Below are 22,421 nucleotides of genomic sequence, written 5' to 3'. Positions count from 1 at the left end.
AGTCGTGCTGGAGGCGGGAATGGTAAGGATGGGAGCAGACAATAATGTAAATGTGGAAGCATTCTTGGGAATTGAAGCTCAAGATCGAACAGGACACCAAGGTTGTTCACCATCTATTTTAATATAAGTTATGCCAGGGAGAGGGATGTAGTTAGGAGCAAGGATACTGAGCTTTTGGCAGCAGATGGCTTTGACCTTCCCAATGTTCATTTGGAGGGGGTTAAGGCATATCCAGGAGTTGATGTCTGACAAAACAGAGGTAGTTATGCATAAGAAATAGGAGCAGGAGTAGGCCATTTGGCCCCTCGAGCCTGCTCCGCTATTCAATAAGATCATGGCTGATCTGACCTTGGCCTCAAGTCCACTTCCCTGCCCGCTCTCCATGACCCTTGACTCCCTTATTGTTCAAAAATCTGTCTATCTCCATCTTAAATATATTCAATGACTCAGCCTCCACTGCTCTCTGGGGCAGAGAATTATAAAGATTCATGACCTTCTGAGAGAATTCCTCCTAATCTCCAATTTAAAAGGGCGAACCCTTATTCTGACGCTATGTCCCCTAGTTCTAGATTTCCCCACAAGGGGAAACATCCTCTCTGTACCTACCATGTCAAGCCCCCTCAGAATTTTATAGGTTTCAATGATCACCTCAGTCTTCTAAACTCTAATGAGTATAGGCCCAACGCGCTCAACCTTTCTTCATAAGACAACCCCTTCAACTTGGGAGTCAATCTCTGAACTGCCTCCAATGCAAGTATCTCCCGCCTTAAATAAGGAGACCAATACTGTATGCAGTACACCAAGTGTGTTCTCACCAATGCCCTTACAGTTGTAGCAGGACTTCCCTACTTTTATACTCCATCCCCCTTGCAATAAAGGCCAACATTCCATCTGCCTTCCTAATTACTTGCTGTTCCTGCATACTAACTTTTTGTGTTTCATGTACAAGGACCCCCAGATCCCTCTGTACCACAACATTTTGTAATCTCTCCCCATTTAAATAATAATTTGCTTTTTTATTTTTCCTATCAAAGTGGATAACCTCACACTTGCCCACATTATAGTCCATCTGCCAAATTTTTGCCCACTCACTGAGCTTATCTATATCCCTTTGCAGATTCTTTGCGTCCGCCTCACAATTTGCTTTCCCACTTATCTTTGTATCATCAACAAACTTGGCTACATTACACTCGGTCCCTTCATCCAAGTCTTTAATATAGATTGTAAATAGTTGAGGCCACAGCATTGATCCTTGTGGCACCCCACCAGTTAGTTTGCCGACCTGAAAATGACCCATTTATCCCGACTCTGTTTTCTCCAACCATGCTAATATATTACCCCCAATCCCGTGAGCACTTATCTTGTGCAGTAACCTTTTATGTGGCACCTTATCGAATGCCTTCTGGAAATCCAAATACACATCAACTGGTTCCCCTTTATCCACCCTGCTCATTACATCCTCAAAGAACTCCAGCAAATTTGTCAAACATGATTTCCCTTTCATAAAACCATGCTGACTCTGCTTGATTGTAATATGATTTTTAAATGTCCTGCTACTACTTCCTTAATAATGGACTCCAGCATTTTCCCAATGACCAATGTTAGGCTAACTGGTCTATAGTTTCCTGCTTTCTGTCTCCCTCCTTTTTTAAATGGGGGCGTTATAATTGCCATTTTCCAATTCGCTGAGACCTCTCCAGAATCCAGGGAATTTTGGTAGATTATAATCAATGCATCGACTATCTCTGCAGCCACTTCTTTTAAGACCCTAGCATGCAGGTCATCAGGTCTAGGGGACTTGTCCACCTTTAGTCCCATTAGTTTGCCTAGTACTTTTTCTCTAGTGATAGTGATTGTTTCCCTTGATTATCAATTATTGGGAGGCTTTTAGTGTCTTCTACCATGAAGACCGATACAAAATATTTGTTCAAAGTCTCTGCCATTTCCCTGTTTCCCATTATTAATTCCCCAGTCTCATCCTCTAAGGGACCAATGTTTACTTTAGCTACTCTTCCTTTTAAATACCTGTAGAAGCTCTTACTGTCTGTTTTTATATCTCTTGCGAGTTTACTCTCATAATCGATCTCTCTTTTTATTTTTTTAGTCGTCCTTTGTTCTAAAAAATTCCCAATCCTCTGGCACTCACCTTCGCAACCTTGGATACTTTTGTTTTCAATTTGACGCCATCCTTTACTTCCTTAGTTAGCCACGGATGGTTCATCCTTCTCTTAAGAGTCTTTCTTTCTCACTGGAATATATCTTTGCTGAGAGTTATGGAATATCTCCTTAAATATCTGCCACTGCTTATCTACTGTTTATTTTGCAGTCCACTTTAGCCAACTCTGCCTTTATACCTTTGTAATTGCCTTTATTTAAGTTCAGGACACTAGCTTGAGACCTGAATTTGAAATTGTACCATGCTATGATCACTCTTCCCAAGAGGATCTTTTACTATGAAATCCAGTTTCATTACACATTAACAGATCTAAAATAGTCTGCTCCTTGGTTGGTTCCACAACATATCATTTTCCGGTTGGCAAACAGTAACTAGTGGGGTGCCACAGGGATCGGTGCTGGGGCCTCAACTATTTACAATTTATATTAATGACTTGGATGAAGGGACCAAGTGTAATGTAGCCAAGTTTGCTGATGTTACAAAGATGGGTGGGAAAGCAAATTGTGAGGAGGATACAAAAAATCATCAAAGGGATATAGACAGGCTAAGTGAGTGGGCAAACATTTGGCAAACGGACTATAATGTGAGAAAGTGTGAGATTATCCACTTTGGCAGGAAAAATAAAAAAGCAAATTATTATTTAAATGGAGATAAATTACAAAAGGCTGCAGTACAGGAGAACATGAAACATAAAAAGTTAGTATGCACGTACAGCAGCAAATCAGGAAGGCAAATGGAACGTTGGCCTTTATTGCAAAGGGGATGGAGTATAAAAGCAGAGACGTCCTGCTGCAACTGTACAGGGTATTGGTGAGGCTATACCTAGAGTACTGCGTATAGTTTGGTCTCCTTATTTAAGGAAAGAAATACAGGTTGAATCTCTCTAGTCCGGGACTCTTTGGTCCGGCAACCTTTCTGGTCCAGTATCATTCTCGGTGGGGGGGGATCACGAGTGTCCTGTGTTCATCAAGTTGAGTAATTTTTAAAGAGTATGGAGAATAAGAACGATGACAGGGAAAGGCTGATTGCTGTCTTTACACAGATCACTATACGAGATAAAGCACTTGGGTGCCCACGAAAGCCGATTCCTCCAAACGGCGCAGACATCAACCAAAGCAAAACAGACTGAAAGCTGCCAAAGGTCTGGGGCACAAACGCCGGTCGTTGCTGCCCCCTCCAAACAATATCCAGTCCCAGCTGCCGCTCACCTTTTTGATGTTGGACTTGGGAGGCTGGATGGAAATCTTTTTTACACATGAAATTGGCGAATGATTGCCTCCCGTCGACAGGAACCGCTTCACAGCAGTCATGCCTGAAAATGGGATTGGGATCAGGAGGAGCGGTGGATTCCCACAGGGACAGAACGACGCGGATGGACGGCACTACAGAGCGGGCAGGAGCACTGCCAGGTCAGAGAGGAGGTGAGGGCTCAATGGGCGTCAGGTGAGGGGATCTTAGTATTTATTTAAACCGGGTACTGCTGACATCGACCAGCGTTTGTGCCCCAGATCTGTGGCAACTTTCAGCCTGTTTTGCTTTGGTTGTTGTCTGCGCCGTTTGGAGGAATCGGCTTTCGTGGGCACCCAAGTGCTTTATCGCGTATAGGGATCTGTGTAAAGACAGCAATCGGCCTTTCCCTGTCGTCTTTCTTACTCTCCATGGTCCCTCCGCAGTTTTACAAAGTTAAGCACTTGTCAGTTGGCATCTAGGGTACTGCTGACAACGCGAGGGTAGGCGTGACCCCCCCTGGTCCGGAAAATTCTCTGGTTCAGCACTAGTCAGGTCCAGAGGGTGTCGGACTGGGGAGGTTCAACTTGTACTTGCATTGGAGGCAGTTCAGAGCAGGTTCATTAGATTGATTCCTGAGATGAAGGAGTTGATTTATGAGGAAAGGTTGAGTAGGTTGGGCCTATACTCATTGGAGTTTAGAAGAATGAGAGGTGATCTTATTGAAACATGTAAGATACTAAGGGGGCTCGACAACGTAGATGCAGAGAGGATGTTTCCCCTCGTGGGGGAATCTAGAACTATTGGGCATAGTTTCAGAATAACGGGTCACCCATTTAAAACTGAGATGAGGAGGAATTTCTTCTTTCAGAGGGTCATAAATCTGTGGCATTCTCTGCCCCAGAGAGCTGTGGGGGCTGGGTCATTGAACATATTTAAGGTGGAGTTAAGACAGATGTTTGAGCGATAAGGGAATGAAGAGTTATGGGGAGCAGGCAGGGAAGTGGAGCTGAACCCAAGAACACATCAGCCATGATTTATTGAATGGTAGAGCAGGCTCGAGGGCCAAATGGCCTACTCCTGCTCTTATTTCTTATGTTCTTATGTTCCAAGAAACCATCCTGAATGCACTCTATAAACTCTTCCTCAAAGCTACCTTTGCCAATTTGATTTGTCCAGTCAATATGAAGATTAAAATCGTCCATGTCATTGAGCATATTTAAGGTGAAGTTAGGCAGATTTTTGAGCGATAAGGGAATGAAGCGTTATGGCGAGCGGGCAGGGAAGTGGAACTGAACCCAAGATCAGATCAGCCATGATTATTGCAGTACTTTTCTTACAAGCTTCCATTATTTATTGATTTCTACTCTGTCCTATAGTGTAGCTACTGTTCGGGGGCCTAAGTGATTTATTTTCCTTAATAATTCTTATCTCCACCCAAACTGATTCTACACCGTGATCTTCTGAATCAATATAATTTCTCACTACTGAATTGATTTCATGTTTTATTAATGGAGCAACCCCACCTCCTTTTCCTTTCTGCCTATCCTTCTGAAATGTCAAATACCCCTGAATATTCAGTTTCCAGCCTTGGTCACCTTGCAACCACGTCTCTGTAATGGCTATCAGATTATACCTATTTATGCCGTCAACTCATCTATCTTGTTATGAATGTTGTGTGCATTCAGATAAAGAGCTGTTAAGTGTCTTTTTACCATTTTTCCCTACTCTAACCCCACTTTCTGATGCACTCATATGTTTATACGCTCTGTTCCTTCCTGTCACACTCTGGTTATCATTACCCCTATTGCTACCCTGCACTATTGCCGTCTCCTATTTCTTTGACTTTTTAAATTTCCGCCCACCTGATCCCCCCCCTACTAATGGAGTTAAGGGTGATGGTGGAGACCTAGAGCTGCAATTCATTAGCATAGAACTGTAAACTGATTATCTGCCCAAGGGCTACATCTCTAAACAAGGAAAAGGAAGGGACCACGAATTGAACTAAGGGATAGAATTTTTTTTTAATTCATTAATGGGATGTGGGCGTCGCTGGCAAGGCCAATATTTATTGCTGATCCCTAATTGCCCTTGAGAAGGTAATGGTGAGCCGCCTTCTTGAACCGCTGCATTCTGTGAGGTGAAGGTACTCCCATAGTGCTGTTGGGAAGGGAGTTCCAGAATCCTGGAGGTACTGTGGAAATGACCACAGTAGGAGAAGTCATTGCGGAGGATGAACTGTCTTTGTTGCAGCAAGTAGGAGTGGAAGCATTACCTCCTTGCTGTTCTCCGTCACAGAGCCGCAGAGATGGGTACTGTTCAATCCATTATGTTGCAGGTTTACAGAGCACCCCCTAAGCAAACAGTAGCTGTGCACACACACTAGCTGCTCTCAGAATTGCAGTGCAGGAAGGAGAGTGCAAGCCTGTGGTATGCTATCGCACACACACAAGCCAAGATAGTTGGCAGCCTGGCCAGAAGCAAAAACAAAACAGCAACAATGCTAAAGTGAGTGAGCCACTGAGTATAAAAGCAGATCCCTGAATTAGCTATTTTCCAGCCCCCCGCATAAACTGGGATTGGAAAAAATGAATGTCTGCTCCAAAAGTGAACGGTTGGCAACTATGCATATGTGAGACCATTGCGTTTATTGCTGGTCACGGCCTTCGGACTCAGAGTTGAGAATACTACCACTGAGCCAGGTCTGACACAATTAAGATAAGTGTCAACCCACAATTATTCATACAATCACCACTTTTATGGGCCAGAATGTCAGTTCCAAAGACTCTGCATAGTGCACCATCCAGCTTAAAACACGCTTTTGATCATTTATAATGGAAACAGGATTTGTTTTAACAAAGTAGCAATCCTCCTACAATTTCTGACCCCGTTTGCTCTCTAGATGTGTTATGCACATGCTCTTTGGTAATGGTCTACCAACATGCTTGCTTTATTTGATTGCAGACTGTGTGGTGAAGGTGCTCCCCCACAATGCTGATAGGTAGCAAATTCCAGGATTTTCAACGAGCGATGGTTGAAGGGACGATGATATATGTCCAAGTCAGAATGGTGTGTGATTTGGAGGGTAACTTGGAGATGATGATGTTCCCATACACCTGCTCCCCTTGTCCTTCTAGGAGGTGGAGCTTGCGGGTTTGGAAGATGCTGCCAAAGAAGCCTTGGCAAGTTGCTGCAGTGCATCCTGAAGCTAGTACAGACAGCTGCCACGGTATGCTAATGGTGGAGTGAGTGGACATTTAAACTAATGAATGAGGTGCCTATCAAGTGACTGATTTATCCTTGATAGTACCGAGCTTCTTGATGTTTTTGCAATTGCACCCATCCAAGCAAATGAAGAGTATTCCATTACAGCCCCGACTTGTGCATTGTAAGTGGTGGAAAGGCTTTGGGGAGTCAGGAGCTGAGCTACTCACTGCAGAATACCCAGCCTCTGACCAGCTCTAGTAGCCAGAGCATTTACTGGCTGGTCCAGTTGAGTTTCTGGTCAATGGTGACCCTCAGAATGTTGATGATGGGAGACTTGTCGAAGGAAATCCATTGAATATCAAGGAGAGGTGGTTAGGTTATCTCTTGTTGGAGATGGTCATTATCTGACAGTTACATGGTAAGTGGCATTCATGCCATGTATTAGCCCAAGCCTAAATGTTGTCCAAGTCTTGCTGCATGGACTGCTTCATTATCTGAGGAATTGCAAATGGAGCTGAATACTGTGCAATTATCAGCAAACAGCTCCACTTCTGACCTTATGATGGCGGGAAGATCATTGACGACGCAACTGAAGATAATTGTGCTAGGATACTGCCATAATGAACTCCTGCAGCAATGTCCTGGGTTGAGATGATTGGCCTCAAACAACCATAACCATCTTTCTTTGTGCAAGGTATGGCTCTAGCCAATGGAAAGTTTTCCCCCTGATCCCCACTGACTTCAGTTTTATTGGTGCTCCTTGGTGCTATGCTCATTTGAATGATGTCTTGATGTCAAGGGCAGCCAGTCTCATTTCACCTCAGGAATAAGCTCTTTTGTCTATGTTTGGCAGAAATTAGGTCTGGAGCCAAGTGGTCATGGCAGAACTTCCTCAGATTTAAACAATAGGGTTTGAAAGCTGACCAGATGTGTCTTCCAAGCATCAAAGATAGGCAATTTAACAGTACGTCTGTTCTTATATGAAAAATAAGCTACTATGATCATAGCTGCCTAGTAGCTGTCCAGAGACTATCTTTGTGAACACTGCAATTAATAAAGATTAGAAGGAAATAAATGTGAATCTAAAAATCATTCAGTTGCTTATGTAATGACAAATAAGACAGTCCTGATTTTCAGATAATGAAATGAGAGACAATAACATACTGTATTCTGATTATTTGGTGTTTTGTTTTTATCTAAATCTGTAGAGAAAAAAGTAAAAATACACAGTCAACTTGCACCATTGAGGACGGCACATTAACTATTGACATGCAGCGATTTAGGATTGGGGAGGGGTTAGGGTTAGGGTTAGAAACCACACGATTTAGGGTTTAGAATTAGGGGTTAGGGATCACTGGTTCAAGATAGGGTTAGAAACTGCTGCTGACAAAGCGGCGTTACTAGACACGTCCATTATTTTGTTTTTTAAATATAGAGGCAAACACAGGATGCTGTTTTCTATAATGCACATGTCTTCAATTCCAATCAATAGAAGTGGGTGCAGCTCTGATTTTGGAGTTAAATGTTTAGAAATAGGACGCATCTAGTGACATGTGTAAGACATGCGGAAACATCGACAGACTTCAACGCATTTTGGACTTTAAGTTTTGGACTTTGCTTTTGGACATATTTTCTGTTACTGCAGAAGAGCAGACAGCATGACTTGAGACAGGTCCAAACATGTTCCACAGGAATACACATCAGATGGGTGGGGATTGGTCAATGGCTGATAATCGCAGGAAGATGGCTAAGGGGACCCTTTGTCATGTAATGGGAATCCATCAGTGAAAGATCAAGTAAATTGGTCAGTGATCAAGCCATTGAAATGACTCAGAGCCTTGGAGCACAGGAACCTCAGGACTAAAGAAAGCTATTGACCACCCAGACTCGTTGGAGCCTTTATCTCCAGAAGAGCCCAGTAACAAAGGAATGGGATTCACTGCTCTTTCAGATGGACAGCCTCAGGCAAAGGACTGGTTTTTGGCGCAAAGAATTCAGAAGCATTTTTCAGGTAGAAGAGAGACAATTTTCTGCCATCTCTCTCTCTCTCCTCTTCTACGCTTGCTTGCTTCGTTCAACGCACACAAGGTCCGAGCACTCCATCTGGGACGGAGAGAAGAAACCACCATCTATGAGCATCGGGAGAAGCAGCGAGTAAGCCAGAGGGGTAATTGGTGAGCATTATCCCAGCCCACACATTCTTTAAGACCACCGCATAGTCTAAAGGGGGTGTCGTGTGTCCCAACCAAGTCTTAGGGGTTTAGTGGGGAAGTTTCTGCACTGATCATAGGCGTACGCACAAATCTGTTGGACAGATTCGGTGGTGCCCTATTGAACCAAGCAGTGGTGTTTTAATCGTGAGTACTTCGCGATAGGGGTCTGTTCAGATGGGCAAATGTTGTGTGTTAGAAGCATAGAAACATAGAAAATAGGTGCAGGAGTAGGCCATTCGGCCCTTCTAGCCTGCACCGCCATTCAATGAGTTCATGGCTGAACATGCAACTTCAGTACCCCATTCCTGCTTTCTCACCATACCCCTTGATTCCCCTAGTAGTAAGGACTTCATCTAACTCCTTTTTGAATATATTTAGTGAATTGGCCTCAACAACTTTCTGTGGTAGAGAATTCCACAGGTTCACCACTCTCTGGGTGAAGAAATTCCTCCTCATCTCGGTCCTAAATGGCTTCCCCTTATCCTCAGACTGTGACCCCTGGTTCTGGACTTCCCCAACATTGGGAACATTCTTCCTGCATCTAACCTGTCTAAACCCGTCAGAATTTTAAACGTTTCTATGAGGTCCCCTCTCATTCTTCTGAACTCCAGTGAATACAAGCCCAGTTGATCCAGTCTTTCTTGATAGGTCAGTCCCGCCATCCCGGGAATCAGTCTGGTGAACCTTCGCTGCACTCCCTCAATAGCAAGAATGTCCTTCCTCAGGTTAGGAGAGCAAAACTGTACACAATACTCCAGGTGTGGCCTCACCAAGGCCCTGTACAATTGTAGCAACACCTCCCTGCCCCTGTACTCAAATCCCCTCGCTATGAAGGCCAACATGCCATTTGCTTTCTTAACCGCCTGCTGTACCTGCATGCCAACCTTCAATGACTGATGTACCATGACACCTCCCCTTTTCCTAATCTGTCACCATTCAGATAATAGTCTGTCTCTCTGTTTTTACCACCAAAGTGGATAACCTCACATTTATCCACATTATACTTCATCTGCCATGCATTTGCCCACTCACCTAACCTATCCAAGTCGCTCTGCAGCCTCATAGCATCCTCCTCGCAGCTCACACTGCCACCCAACTTAGTGTCATCCGCAAATTTGGAGATACTACATTTAATCCCCTCGTCTAAATCATTAATGTACAGTGTAAACAGCTGGGGCCCCAGCACAGAACCTTGCGGTACCCCACTAGTCACTGCCTGCCATTCTGAAAAGTCCCCATTTACTCCTACTCTTTGCTTCCTGTCTGACAACCAGTTCTCAATCCATGTCAGCACACTACCCCCAATCCCATGTGCTTTAACTTTGCACATTAATCTCTTGTGTGGGACCTTGTCGAAAGCCTTCTGAAAGTCCAAATATACCACATCAACTGGTTCTCCCTTGTCCACTCTACTGGAAACATCCTCAAAAAATTCCAGAAGATTTGTCAAGCATGATTTCCCTTTCACAAATCCATGCTGACTTGGACCTATCATATTACCTCTTTCCAAATGCACTGCTATGACATCCTTAATAATTGATTCCATCATTTTACCCACTACCGATGTCAGGCTGACCGGTCTATACTGTTTTTGTTTGTTTTACACCACCAGGGTGTGTTTTTCTGGGTGCAGGTGTGTGCTTTAACTTGAATAAAAGCATTGCGACGGTCGAGAACTAAAGGATCTGTATATTCTATTCACCACTATAATTCCGGTGTCTAGAACTGTTGTAAGGGGGGGGTGATTCAAAACCACCAAGGGCAAAACCACTTACACATGGTACAGGTTGGCAGTGTTGTTAATACGGCTGTGATGTCAACAGTCATTGCAACGTCGCCAATGATGCAATTTGACCACGTTGTCAATAGTTACTCCGAAAGAAAAAATGGTTTCCTCACTCACACTTGCAGCGTCACAAAAGATGCGCTGTCTGCCTGAAATTTTATATTTCTTACACCACAAATTCCATTCCCTAGTCACTGACTCCATCTGTCTCCCTGGTCACTGTCTGAGGCTGAAACAGACCATTCACAACCTTGGAGTCCTATTTGACAATGTGATGAGCTTCTGAGCACATATGCCAGTCCATCACCAAAAGAACCTGCTTCTACCTCCGTAACATCGCCTGCCTATGATCCTGCCTCAGCTCATCTGCAGCTGAAACCCTCATCCATGCCTTTGTTACCTCTAGACTTGACTATTCCAATGCTCTCGTGGCCAGCCTCCCATTTTCCACCCTCCATAAACCTGAGCTCATCCAAATCTCTGCTCCCCATATCCTGACTCAAACCAAGCCCCATTCACCTATCACCCTTGTGCTCGCTAACCTACATTGGCTCCCGTTCTGGCAATGTCTCGATTTTAAAATTCTCATCCTTGTTTTCAAATCTCTCCATGGCCTCGCCCCTCCTATCTCTGTAACCTCCTCCAGCCTTACAACCCTCCGGGATCTCTGCACTACTCCAGTTCTGGCCTCTTGTGCAACCCCGATTTTAATCGCTCCGCCATTGGCAGCCCTGCCTTCAGCTGCCTCGGCCCTAAGCTCTGGAATTCCCTTCCTAAACCTCTCCGCCTCTCTATCTCTCTCTCCTCCTTTAAGATGCTCCTTAAAACCTCTCTCTTTGACCAAGTTTTTGGTCACTTTTAGTAATATTTCCTTATGTGGCTCAGTGTCACATTTAGTTTGATAATGCTACTGTGAAGTGCCTTGCGACATTAAAGACACTGTATAAATGCAAGTTGTTTGTGTTAGGAGGAGGCAATGTAGTTGGCATTAGCCACCTTTGCTTATCTGGCAACATAAATTAGGTATGAAATAAATTATCCAACTTACTGAATAGCAGAAACTGATAGAAAAAAGTAAACTTTCTGGCCGCGATTTTGCTGACCTCGGTGGGTCCGTGGTGGGCGACCTGGTGGCGGGTCCCGACCCTGCTGCTAGCTCCATCCTATGTAAAATGAATTTCCCTTGATAGGGCCTGTTAAGCCCGCCCAGCAGGATTCCCGGCCCTATCAGAGGAAGCAGATCTGGTGACATCATTCATGTCACGTCATCAGCTAGCTTCCTTAAAGGGACTATTTCCAAATTTATTTTGACATCTGTGCTGTCAGTGTTTTACACATTGAGGTACACAGACAAGCACTACACAAAGGCACAGGGCTGCACGCAGGCTCTCCCATGACTCCCTCCATATAACGCAGGGAGGTCCTCATCCCTTTCAATGGGTGGAAGAGACCTCCGCAGGAGATCAATACAGCCTGGTTGCACATTGCAGAGGAGAACACAAACAAGGATGTGGTCAGGAGGACCTGGGTGTAGTGCCGCAAATGTTTCAATTATCTCAGTAGATCACGAAACATTAGTACAAAGCCGCACTCAACCTCATCCTGCTGTGCCTCTCATCACATCTCCATAACTCTGCCTTCCCGACCCTACTCCTGCAATCCTTACTCACACCAATTTACCGTAGACCTCTATCCATCCCCTATCTACATTATCACATCCCCATCTCACTAGCTACCCCTCACACTCACTCTCATCCTCTAACAACACACAAGGATAGGCACTTGGGTGTTTTATCCAATGTCAAATAAAGTTTCTGTTAATGTGGTGTCAAACATTGAAACATTTATTTTCAACATTTTGCATTCTTGGACAGATTTGTGTGCACCTTTGGAAGTGGCTCAGTGAGTTGCAGTGAATGGTGAGACATAACGGAGTGTGAAAGGATTGGCTTAATCATTGTAGGGGTGCTTTATGGTGTTGGTGTGAGGTGGTGCCAACCTGGCGCGTCACGTGGAGTAAATCTGGCCAGGGTGAGGCCATTCCTAGGAGCAATGTGGTCGGGTGCTGATGGCCTCTGTCCTATGTTGTTTGCGGTGAAGGTTGGTATTGTTGTTGGTGCTGTTTGTGAGCCTGGTGCTGCTGGTGTTGGGGCTGATCGTGGTGGGATTCTGAGGACCAAGGTGTGTGTATAAAAGGCACCCAAGCAGATGGAATGGATGGTAAGTGAAGTAAAGATGACAGAAGCGATCTGTCAATGGTGAGAGAGGTAATGAGGTCAGACTGGATGGAGACTTGTGTAAAGACTGGCAGCATGGTGAACCTGTTGTGGAAATGCTGTGAGGAAGAGTTTGTGGTTGAGGGAAGATATCTCTCAGGTGGGAGCTTTTTGAAGCTGTCATAGAAACATAGAAACATAGAAAATAGGTGCAGGAGCAGGCCATTCAGCCCTTCTAGCCTGCACCGCCATTCAACGAGTTCATGGCTGAACATGAAACTTCAGTACCCACTTCCTGCTTTCACGCCATACCCCTTGATCCCCCGAGTAGTAAGGACTTCATCTAACTCCCTTTTGAATATATTTAGTGAATTGGCCTCAACTACTTCCTGTGGTAGAGAATTCCACAGGTTCACCACTCTCTGGGTGAAGAAGTTTCTCCTTATCTCGGTCCTAAATGGCTTACCCCTTATCCTTAGACTGTGACCCCTGGTTCTGGACTTCCCCAACATTGGGAACATTCTTCCTGCATCCAACCTGTCCAAACCCGTCAGAATTTTAAACGTTTCTATGAGGTCCCCTCTCACTCTTCTGAACTCCAGTGAATACAAGCCCAGTTGATCCAGTCTTTCTCGATAGGTCAGTCCCACCATCCCGGGAATCAGTCTGGTGAATCTTCGCTGCACTCCCTCAATAGCAAGTATGTCCTTCCTCAAGTTAGGAGACCAAAACTGTACACAATACTCCAGGTGTGGCCTCACCAAGGCCCTGTACAACTGCAGCAACACCTCCCTGCCCCTGTACTCAAATCCCCTCGCTATGAAGGCCAACATGCCATTTGCTTTCTTAACCGCCTGCTGTACCTGCATGCCAACCTTCAATGACTGATGTACCATGACACCCAGGTCTCGTTGCACCTTCCCTTTTCCTAATCTGTCACCATTCAGATAATAGTCTGTCTCTCTGTTTTTACCACCAAAGTGGATAACCTCACATTTATCCACATTATACTTCATCTGCCACGCATTTGCCCACTCACCTAACCTATCCAAGTCACTCTGTAGCCTCATAGCATCCTCCTCGCAGCTCACACTGCCACCCAACTTAGTGTCATCCGCAAATTTGGAGATACTACATTTAATCCCCTCGTCTAAATCATTAATGTACAATGTAAACAGCTGGGGCCCCAGCACAGAACCCTGCGGTACCCCACTAGTCACTGGCTGCCATTCCGAAAAGTACCCATTTACTCCTACTCTTTGCTTCCTGTCTGACAACCAGTTCTCAATCCACGTCAGCACACTACCCCCAATCCCATGTGCTTTAACTTTGCACATTAATCTCCTGTGTGGGACCTTGTCGAAAGCCTTCTGAAAGTCCAAATATACCACATCAACTGGTACTCCTTTGTCCACTTTATTGGAAACATCCTCAAAAAATTCCAGAAGATTTGTCAAGCATGATCTCCCTTTCACAAATCCATGCTGACTTGGACCTATCATGTCACCATTTTCCAAATGCGCTGCTATGACATCCTTAATAATTGATTCCATCATTTTACCCACTACTGAGGTCAGGCTGACCGGTCTATAATTCCCTGCTTTCTCTCTCCCTCCTTTTTTAAAAAGTGGGGTTACATTGGCTACCCTCCACTCGATAGGAACTGATCCAGTTGATTCAATGGCCACTGAACTCCCGCCTCAGCTTGACAGACGTGGTCCAAGAGCAGCGTAGACCCGTGGGCGAGGTGTGAAATGCAAAAGATAAGCTGAAAATCATTCTTAAGTGGCTCTAAACAAGCCACTAATTACTTGAATCGGGCCACCCACCGCTGCACCTCTGGTCTGCTCAGCGCTGACAGACCCGACATTAAGAAAGGCACGTGGCGGCGGGTTCACAGGGGGGGGTCCCAGCCCGCTGTGGAAAAAAACCCTTTTCCACCCTGTTAAGTATGCAATAAAGGTACAAACTGAGTACTGTTTAACTGAACAAGATACAATCTTGTTTTTGCTTTATTATGGCCAAACGTGTCTGAATCACAAAATGGCTGGCCCTTTATACCCGAGTAGCACCATGTGCATGCTGCTCAGTAGCCGCCAACAATGACATGATCTTGTGGCTACAAACAGCATGTACATACATGACAATACCCTCCTCTGAGATCTTATCACAGTCTTTCACAAGTTGAGACGGTCCGGTGCTTTATGCTCCCGGGTTGACCGTCTCAGTTCGATTCCAGCTTTGGGTGAATGTGCGGAGTCTGTTGTGGCTGGTGGCTGGATGGATGACTTGTTGGGGGTGGCAATGGCCATGTCAGGAATTGCAAGTCCATTTTTATTTAACATGTCCGCGATGGAAATTCCGGGTTCACTGATGACCCTCGAGTCCACTGAAGACTGCTGGTAGGTTGGTTGGTCGTCGAGTTTCTTCGTCCGACTGCTCTGGCTCGTCTGTGTGTTCAGCTTTGTTTGATCCATGTGTTTCCTGCAAGTTTGCCCATTCTTGAGCTTAATAACTAACACTCTGTTGACCTCCTTGGCCATGATCGTACCAGCGACCCATTTGGGACCCTGACCATAATTCAACACATATACAGAATCATTCACAGAAATCTCACGTGACACAGTTGCGCGATCGTGGTACCCTTGTTGATTCTGTCTTCTGTATTCAACATGATTATTTAAATCCGGGTGTACAAGAGATAACTTGGTCTTAAGGCCTCTTTTCATCATGAGTTCAGCAAGCGAGACCTCTAAGAGTGTGTGGGGTCTTGTCCTGTAACTCAACAGTATGCAAGACAAGTGGGTCTGCAGTGAACCTTGGGTTACTCTCCTCATGCTTTGCTTGATAATTTGTACTGCACGTTATGCTTGCCCGTTGGACGCAGGCTTGAACGTGCTGACCTTACATGTTTTATGCCGTTAAGTTTTACAAACTCCTGAAACTCCTAACTGGTGAAGCACAACCCACTGTCACTCACCATTATGTCAGGCAGACCATATGCCGCGAACATGACATTGAGATTCTCTATGGCTGCCGTGGACAAACATGCCGATAACATGATTATGCATTCTATCCACTTCGAATAAGCATCCACCACCACTAAAAACACCTTGCCCAGGAAGGGACCAGCAAAATCTACATGGATCCTGGACCAAGGATTGGATGGCCATAACCACAGACTTAGTGGCGATTCCGCTGGTGCTTTGCTGAGCTTCATGCAGGTGTTGCATGTATGCATGCTTCCAGCTCAGAATCAATTCCTGGCCACCACACATGGGACCTGCTGATGGCCTTCATCATCACTATACCAGGATATGTGCTGTGTAATTCACGCACAAACTTCTCTCTCCCTTTCTTAGGCATTACAACTCGATTGCCCCACAATATGCAATCTACTTGAATAGACAGTTCGTCCTTGAGACGAATGTACGGTTTGGACTCCTCGCACATTTGCTTAGGTATGGCAGACCAATCCCCTTTGAGGGTGCAACCCTTTGCCACCAATAATATCGGGACCTGGCTGGTCCAGGTCTTAACTTGTTGAGCCGTGACAAGGGTACCTTCACTCTCAAAAGCATCCATGATTTAACATTAAATCTGCTGGGTGTGGCATTTCCACTTCCAGTGTGGGCAATGGCAACCAGCTCAAAGCAGCAGCACAACTCTCTGTGCCAGGTCTGTGGCGAATGACATAATCATAGGCAGATAATGTCAGCGCCCACCGTTGGATGCGGGATGAAGCGTTGGTATTGATACCTTTGCTCTTGGAAAACAACGAAATGAGCAGCTTGTGATCGGTCTCTAATTCAAACCTCAGACCGAACACGTATTGATGTATCTTCTTAACACCCCGTCACATACGCTAAAGCTTCTTTTTCTACCATACTGTAGGCTCTCTCTGCTTTAGACAAACATTTGGAAGCATACGCGACAGGTTGAAGTTTCCCGACTCATTGTCTTGTTGTAACACGCAACCAATTCCATATGACATGGGTCATAATGTACCAGAAGCTTGTTCGAGCAAAGCAGATTGGTGGCTTTCTCGAAAGCTCTGACTCAAACGGGCACCTGTAGTAAATAAAAAGTCCTTTCTGCGTGTTAATGCACGTAAGTCTCCTTGATGTCTCGACCAACTCCTGCATCATATAGGCCGACGTCAATTCACCGATGTCAAGTCCAGTTTTGTGAATGACTTCACCCCGGCTAGCGTCGCAAATAAGTCATCAGCCTTCGGTAACGGGTACTGATCTTGTTTCGAAACCCTGTTGATCGTAGCCTTGTAGTCTCCACAGATTCTGACTGTGTCATCACTTTTCAGCACAGGAACAATGAGGCTGGCCCATTCATTAAATTTGACCGGTGATATGATCCCTTCACGCTGGAGTTGTCCAGTTCAATTTTGACCTTCTCCCTCATCATATATGGCAGTGCCCAAGCTTTATGATGCACCTTGGCTCCCGTGAAGTTGCCGATACCCGGTTCGAACAGCGAGGGGAACCTGCTCAATACTTGGGCACATGTATCTTCCTCCGACAACACCGCCTTTATGTCGTTCCAGTCGCATCTGATTTTCTCCAACCAGCTCCTGCCGAACAGCGTTGGGCCACTGCCTAGAACAATCCACAGTGGCAACTCGTGAACCGCACCGTTATACGACACATTAATTTGTGCACTGTCAATCACCTTTATCAGTTCTTTGGTGTACGTGTGCAGCTTGGCATTAACAGGGCTCAGCCTGGGCCTCACAGTCTTAGTATCCCACAGCTTAGTAAATGTCCTCTCGTTCACGATCGATTGACTCGACCGTGTGTCCAGTTCCATCGATACCGGTATCCTATTAAACTTCACATTAATCAAAATTGGTTTATTCTTGGTTATGAAAGAGTACAGTCCAAACACTTCCTCCTCTGGCATCTCGGATTGCTTATCCGGATCCGCACTAGTCTGACTCTTATCCTCCACATGGTGTGTCGCAGCTTGCTTGCTCATCTGTGGACAATTGTGCTGGAGATGCCCCACTCTCAGACAGCCTTTGCAACTATATTGCTTAAATCGCCACTGCTGGTGCTGATGATTTCCCCCACAGCGCCAACACGGAAAAGTCGGATACATTCCAGCTGACGGACTTTGGGCAGCCACAGGTTTCGCGAATGCAGCCGGATAGGCCCTGCCATGTGCCGCTCTGCCGAACGCCGAATCATTCGTGAATGCAGCCGGATAGGCCCTGCCATGTGTCGCTCTCCCGAACACCGAATAGCATTTACAGTACTTGCCGAGGTTCGGTTCTTCACCGATATGTGCTTTAAACTCCTGTCCGTCGTTATACATGATTGAGTGATCTGGATGGCCCTTTTTAAATCCAACTCCTCCACCGCCAGAAGTTTGCGCAGGATCACCTCGTGGTTGATACCGATAACGAAGAAGTCCCGCAGCATGTCTGCCAACACCGTCCCGAACTTGCACGGTCTCGCTAGGCGTCTCAGGTCAGCAACGAATTCCGCCGCGCTCTGGCCCTCCGATCGTGTATATAAAACCTGTATCTCGAGATGATGATACCGTCGTCTGGCTTGAGGTGCTCCCGTATCAATGTACACAACTCCTCATACATTTTCTCTGTTGGATCACTCGGCATGAGTAGATTCTTTGTCAGACCGTAGGTCTTTGAACCGCACACAGTGAGGAACATGGCCGGGCGCCGATCTGCAACGTCGACCTCCTTCATTTTGTTGGCCACGAAGTACTGGTTCAAACGGCTCACAAAGTCTTCCCAATCTTCTCCCTCCACGAATCGCTCTAAAAATCCAATCGTGCTCATTTTGCAACAAAGGTTTTTGTATTCTCATCGCCAAATGTTAAGTATGCAATAAAGGTACAAACTGAGTACTGTTTAACTGAATAAGGTACAACCTTGTTTCTACTTTATTACGGCCCAAAGTGCCTGACTCACAAAATGGCTGGCCTTTTATACCCGAGCAGCACAAAGTGTGTGCTGCTCAGTGGCCTCCAACAATGACACCATCTGGTGGCTACAAACAGCATGTACATACATGACACACCTAACCTGCCACCGATTGCGCTTGCTGACCCCCCGCAAAATTACGGTCTAAAAGTTTGTTTCAAACTAGTGTGTTTAGATGGCAAATATTTTCTCTTTATTGCTATGTTGAAAGTTTTTATGCAAACAAAGATATTATTTGATTAGCTTGTGGTTTATGATGTAATTTGAATTCTCTCAGTTAGATTACTCACTAAATTCCCTTCCTGGTATTTTTAAAAAATAATATTTTATGCGTTTTTAAAAATTTAGTTTTTGTGCTTGTGCTGACAGCTGCAGGCAATGTAGACAGATATCAGTACAAACTCCAAATATTGCATTTCATGCTGTTTACACTGTAGGATTAAAGGTGAAGTATAGTTGACTGACTGCCACAAAATCCTATATGTTATAAAGAGAGAGAGATATTTTTATACTTACCGGTATTTTCTCAAGTCACCCTTTGTTTAGAACTGTTGGCTGCAGCTACTTTGGAACAGATATTCTATGTAGAACTCCCTTCCTGTGACAACATAAAGTTTGTCTCCAGTGACATCATGAATGAAAAAAGCTGCCCATACTTCAATGTCCCCCAAAGGAGTTAGATTTCACAATGTTAAAGGAGTGGAGTTCTACAGAAAACTGTTCGCAGAGACTCCTGCAGCAATTTTAAAGCAAACAGGATGAGCGTTTGAGAGAGTTTACAAATATCAATCTCCTTTTACAACATTTATGATTCTAAGGCAAAAGTAGACTGTACTTTCCTCTTAACAATTATTTCATTCGTATTTTGGGTTTATTGAGGAATAATCTGCAGCTACACATATGCCTCATTGAAGTATCTAATACATTGTACAATTTGGTTGATATTTTTAACCTGAACATTACTTCAAAATAATAGGCACAATAGAGGTCATAAATATAAACCAGAAAAATAAATTTAGATCAGATACCAGATGGAAATGACAAATGTCTAGAATAATGTGCCAGGCAGAGTTACAATCTTCAGGGAAGTTGAAAACACATCTGGATCCCAGTCTGGGAAATGCGCTTTCCTCATCCTTGTCTTTTACGTTTTTGTGACTACTACAGGGAAGATTCACAATAATCATATTTATGACTTATCCCAGCACAGGAGCTTTCAAATTGATCCCCATAACTTACATAGGAATAACAAACGTTAACTAAACTGAGAAGAATATGGATTGCAGACTTATGTCTACAGAAATGCTGGGTTGAGCTAGCTACTTTAGTACACAAAAAACATTTTTTCTTCCTTTCAGGTGTAAAAATTCACAATCTTCAGCAACTCTTGGATACCAATGCCCATCCGAAACCTTCTTCGCCATCACTTTCCTCTGACCCCATCCCTTCTTCCAATCTCACCCGCTCCTGTGTTTTCACCATCCCCTCTGATCTTTCTCTCTCTGACCTCAAACGATCAGTCCTCATTAAAGGCCTGAGCTTCATCCCCTTATGCACCCACCTCAATGAATTGAGCTCGGCATAATGCTGAGCTCTTTCTCCGTTGCCTTCATGCCCACTTCTTTGGCCAGGAGTCTTCCCCCGCACAGTGAATCCTTGCTCCCGTTTTCAGAATTCTCGTTCTACCTGAACCCCACCCTCTGGCCTCTCATCCTCCCTAGATCTATTCATTGCTAACTGCCAGCATGACATTGGCCATCTCAATTTCTCTGCTCCCCTCACTCATTCCAACCTACCTCCCTCTGAACTTGCAGCACTCTGTTTTCTCAGATCCAACCCCAACCTTGTCATTAAACCTGCTGACAAGGGTGGTGCTGCTGTTGTTTGGAGAACCAGCCTCTAACTTGCCGAGAATGTACACCAACTCTCTGACATCTCCTCCTCCTCCTATCTCCCCCTGGACCATGACCCCACTACCGAACATCAAGCCATCGTTTCCAAGACTGTCACTAACCTCACCTTCTCTGGACTCCACGGCCTCCAATCTAATAGTCCACTTCTACCTCCTTCCCAAAATCTATAAACTGGATTGTCCTGGTAGACCCGTTGTTTCAACCTGTCTCTGCCTCATGGATTTCTTCCTATCTCGACTCTATTTTTTCTCCCCTTGTCCAGTCTGTTCCCATCTACATCCATGCCTCTTTCAAAGCCATCCACTACTTCAACAGTTTCGAGTTTCCTGACCCTAACCATCTCCTTTTCACCATGGACGTCCAATCCTTCTACACCCCCTCTCCCACCAGGACAGCCTGAGGGCCCTCTGCTTCTTCTGTGAACAGAGGCCTAACCAGTCCCTATCCATCACCACGTACTTCCTGCACCTGGCTGAACATTTTCTCAGTGAACAACTTCTCCTTTGACTCCACTCACTTCCTCCAAATTAAAGGTGTTGCTATGGGGAACCCGCATGGATCCTTGCTATGCTTGCCTTTTCGCAGGGTATGTGGAGCAGCCTTTTTCCAGTCCTACTCAGGTCCCCTCTCTCACCTCTTTTTCCAGTACGTTGATGGCTGTATCGGTTCCATTTCCTGCTCTTGCCCTGATCTGAAAAATTTCCTTCACTTTGCTTCCAATTTCCACCCTTCCCTTCACATGGTTCATCTCCAACTCTTCCCTTCCCTTCCTCGATTTCTCTGTCTCCATTTCTGGGGCTAGGCTATCTACAAACATCTACTATAAGCCCACTGACTCCCACAGTTACCTTGACTACACTTCCTCCCATCCCGCTTCCTGTAAGTACTCTATTTCATTCTCCCAGTTTCTCCATCTCTGCCGCATCTGTTCTGATGATGCCACCTTCCATATACGTGCTTCCTTTTTCCTCAACCGAGGATTCCCCTCTACCGTGGCTAACATGGCCCTTTACCGTGTCCATTCCATTTCCCACACTTCACCCCTTCCCCTGCATGCCAGAACCACGATAGGGTTCCCCTTGTCCTCACCTTCCATCCCACCAGTCTCCTCATTCAATGGATCATCCTCTCCCAGCTGTTGATGATGCTGCTATTTCCACTTACACTTCTTCTAGACCCATCTTTTGTTTCTTTACTTGTCCCATTACCATGTCCTTTTGCTTTTACAATCATACCTTTTGTCATTTAATCTTTCCTGCCTTCCATCCTATCTCAGACCTTCCCTTTTGCTCTTTTCTCCCCTCCATCCTTTCCCTGCCTCTGCACTTGCTTAAAACCTTATTATATCTCTAACTTTTTCCAGTTCTGACAAAAGGTCATCGACCTGAAATGTTAACTATATTTCTCTTCTCTCTCCACAGATGCTGTCTGACCTGCTGAGTATTTCCAGCACTTTCTGTTTTTATTACCTTAGTACACCTCCTTTGGAACTGTCTACAGTGCTTGATATACTGAACATAAGAGACTCCAGAAGTTCCTCAAAATACACATTCTGTTTTGGAAGGAATGGGAATTCTAGAAAAAAAACATAAAAGACTAAGTTTAGAGGAGTAGATTGCAAGCCAACTATACCAATTCTCCAGAGAAAGAAGTAGCAAGGGAGGAACTATTGGGATTTAAATTCCTCAAATTGGTAGCTTTACCAAAACAAATGGAGCAAA

At 45.0% G+C, this 22,421-nt stretch overlaps 1 protein-coding gene across 9 annotated transcripts in view; it reads right to left on the bottom strand.

The window, feature by feature from the left end:
• odr4 (odr-4 GPCR localization factor homolog) overlaps positions 1-22,421 on the bottom strand; it is a 139,071-nt gene that overhangs the window by 113,600 nt on the left and 3,050 nt on the right. For 4 of the 9 annotated variants that reach the window (XM_070887107.1, XM_070887111.1, XM_070887113.1 and 1 more), the window contains exon 3: positions 22,170-22,275. The exons of 3 other annotated variants lie outside the window; for them this stretch is intronic. The gene's annotated coding sequence lies outside the window, so the exon portion shown is untranslated. Of the gene's footprint in view, positions 1-19,303; positions 19,386-22,169; positions 22,276-22,421 lie in introns of all 9 variants that reach the window. 2 more of the 9 variants (XM_070887110.1, XM_070887114.1) reach the window with 1 other exon arrangement.

This window comes from Pristiophorus japonicus, chromosome 8, assembly GCF_044704955.1.
Source record: "Pristiophorus japonicus isolate sPriJap1 chromosome 8, sPriJap1.hap1, whole genome shotgun sequence".
In the NCBI taxonomy this organism is placed as follows: domain Eukaryota; kingdom Metazoa; phylum Chordata; class Chondrichthyes; family Pristiophoridae; genus Pristiophorus; species Pristiophorus japonicus.
This window is presented reverse-complemented; position numbering and strand designations above follow the sequence as displayed.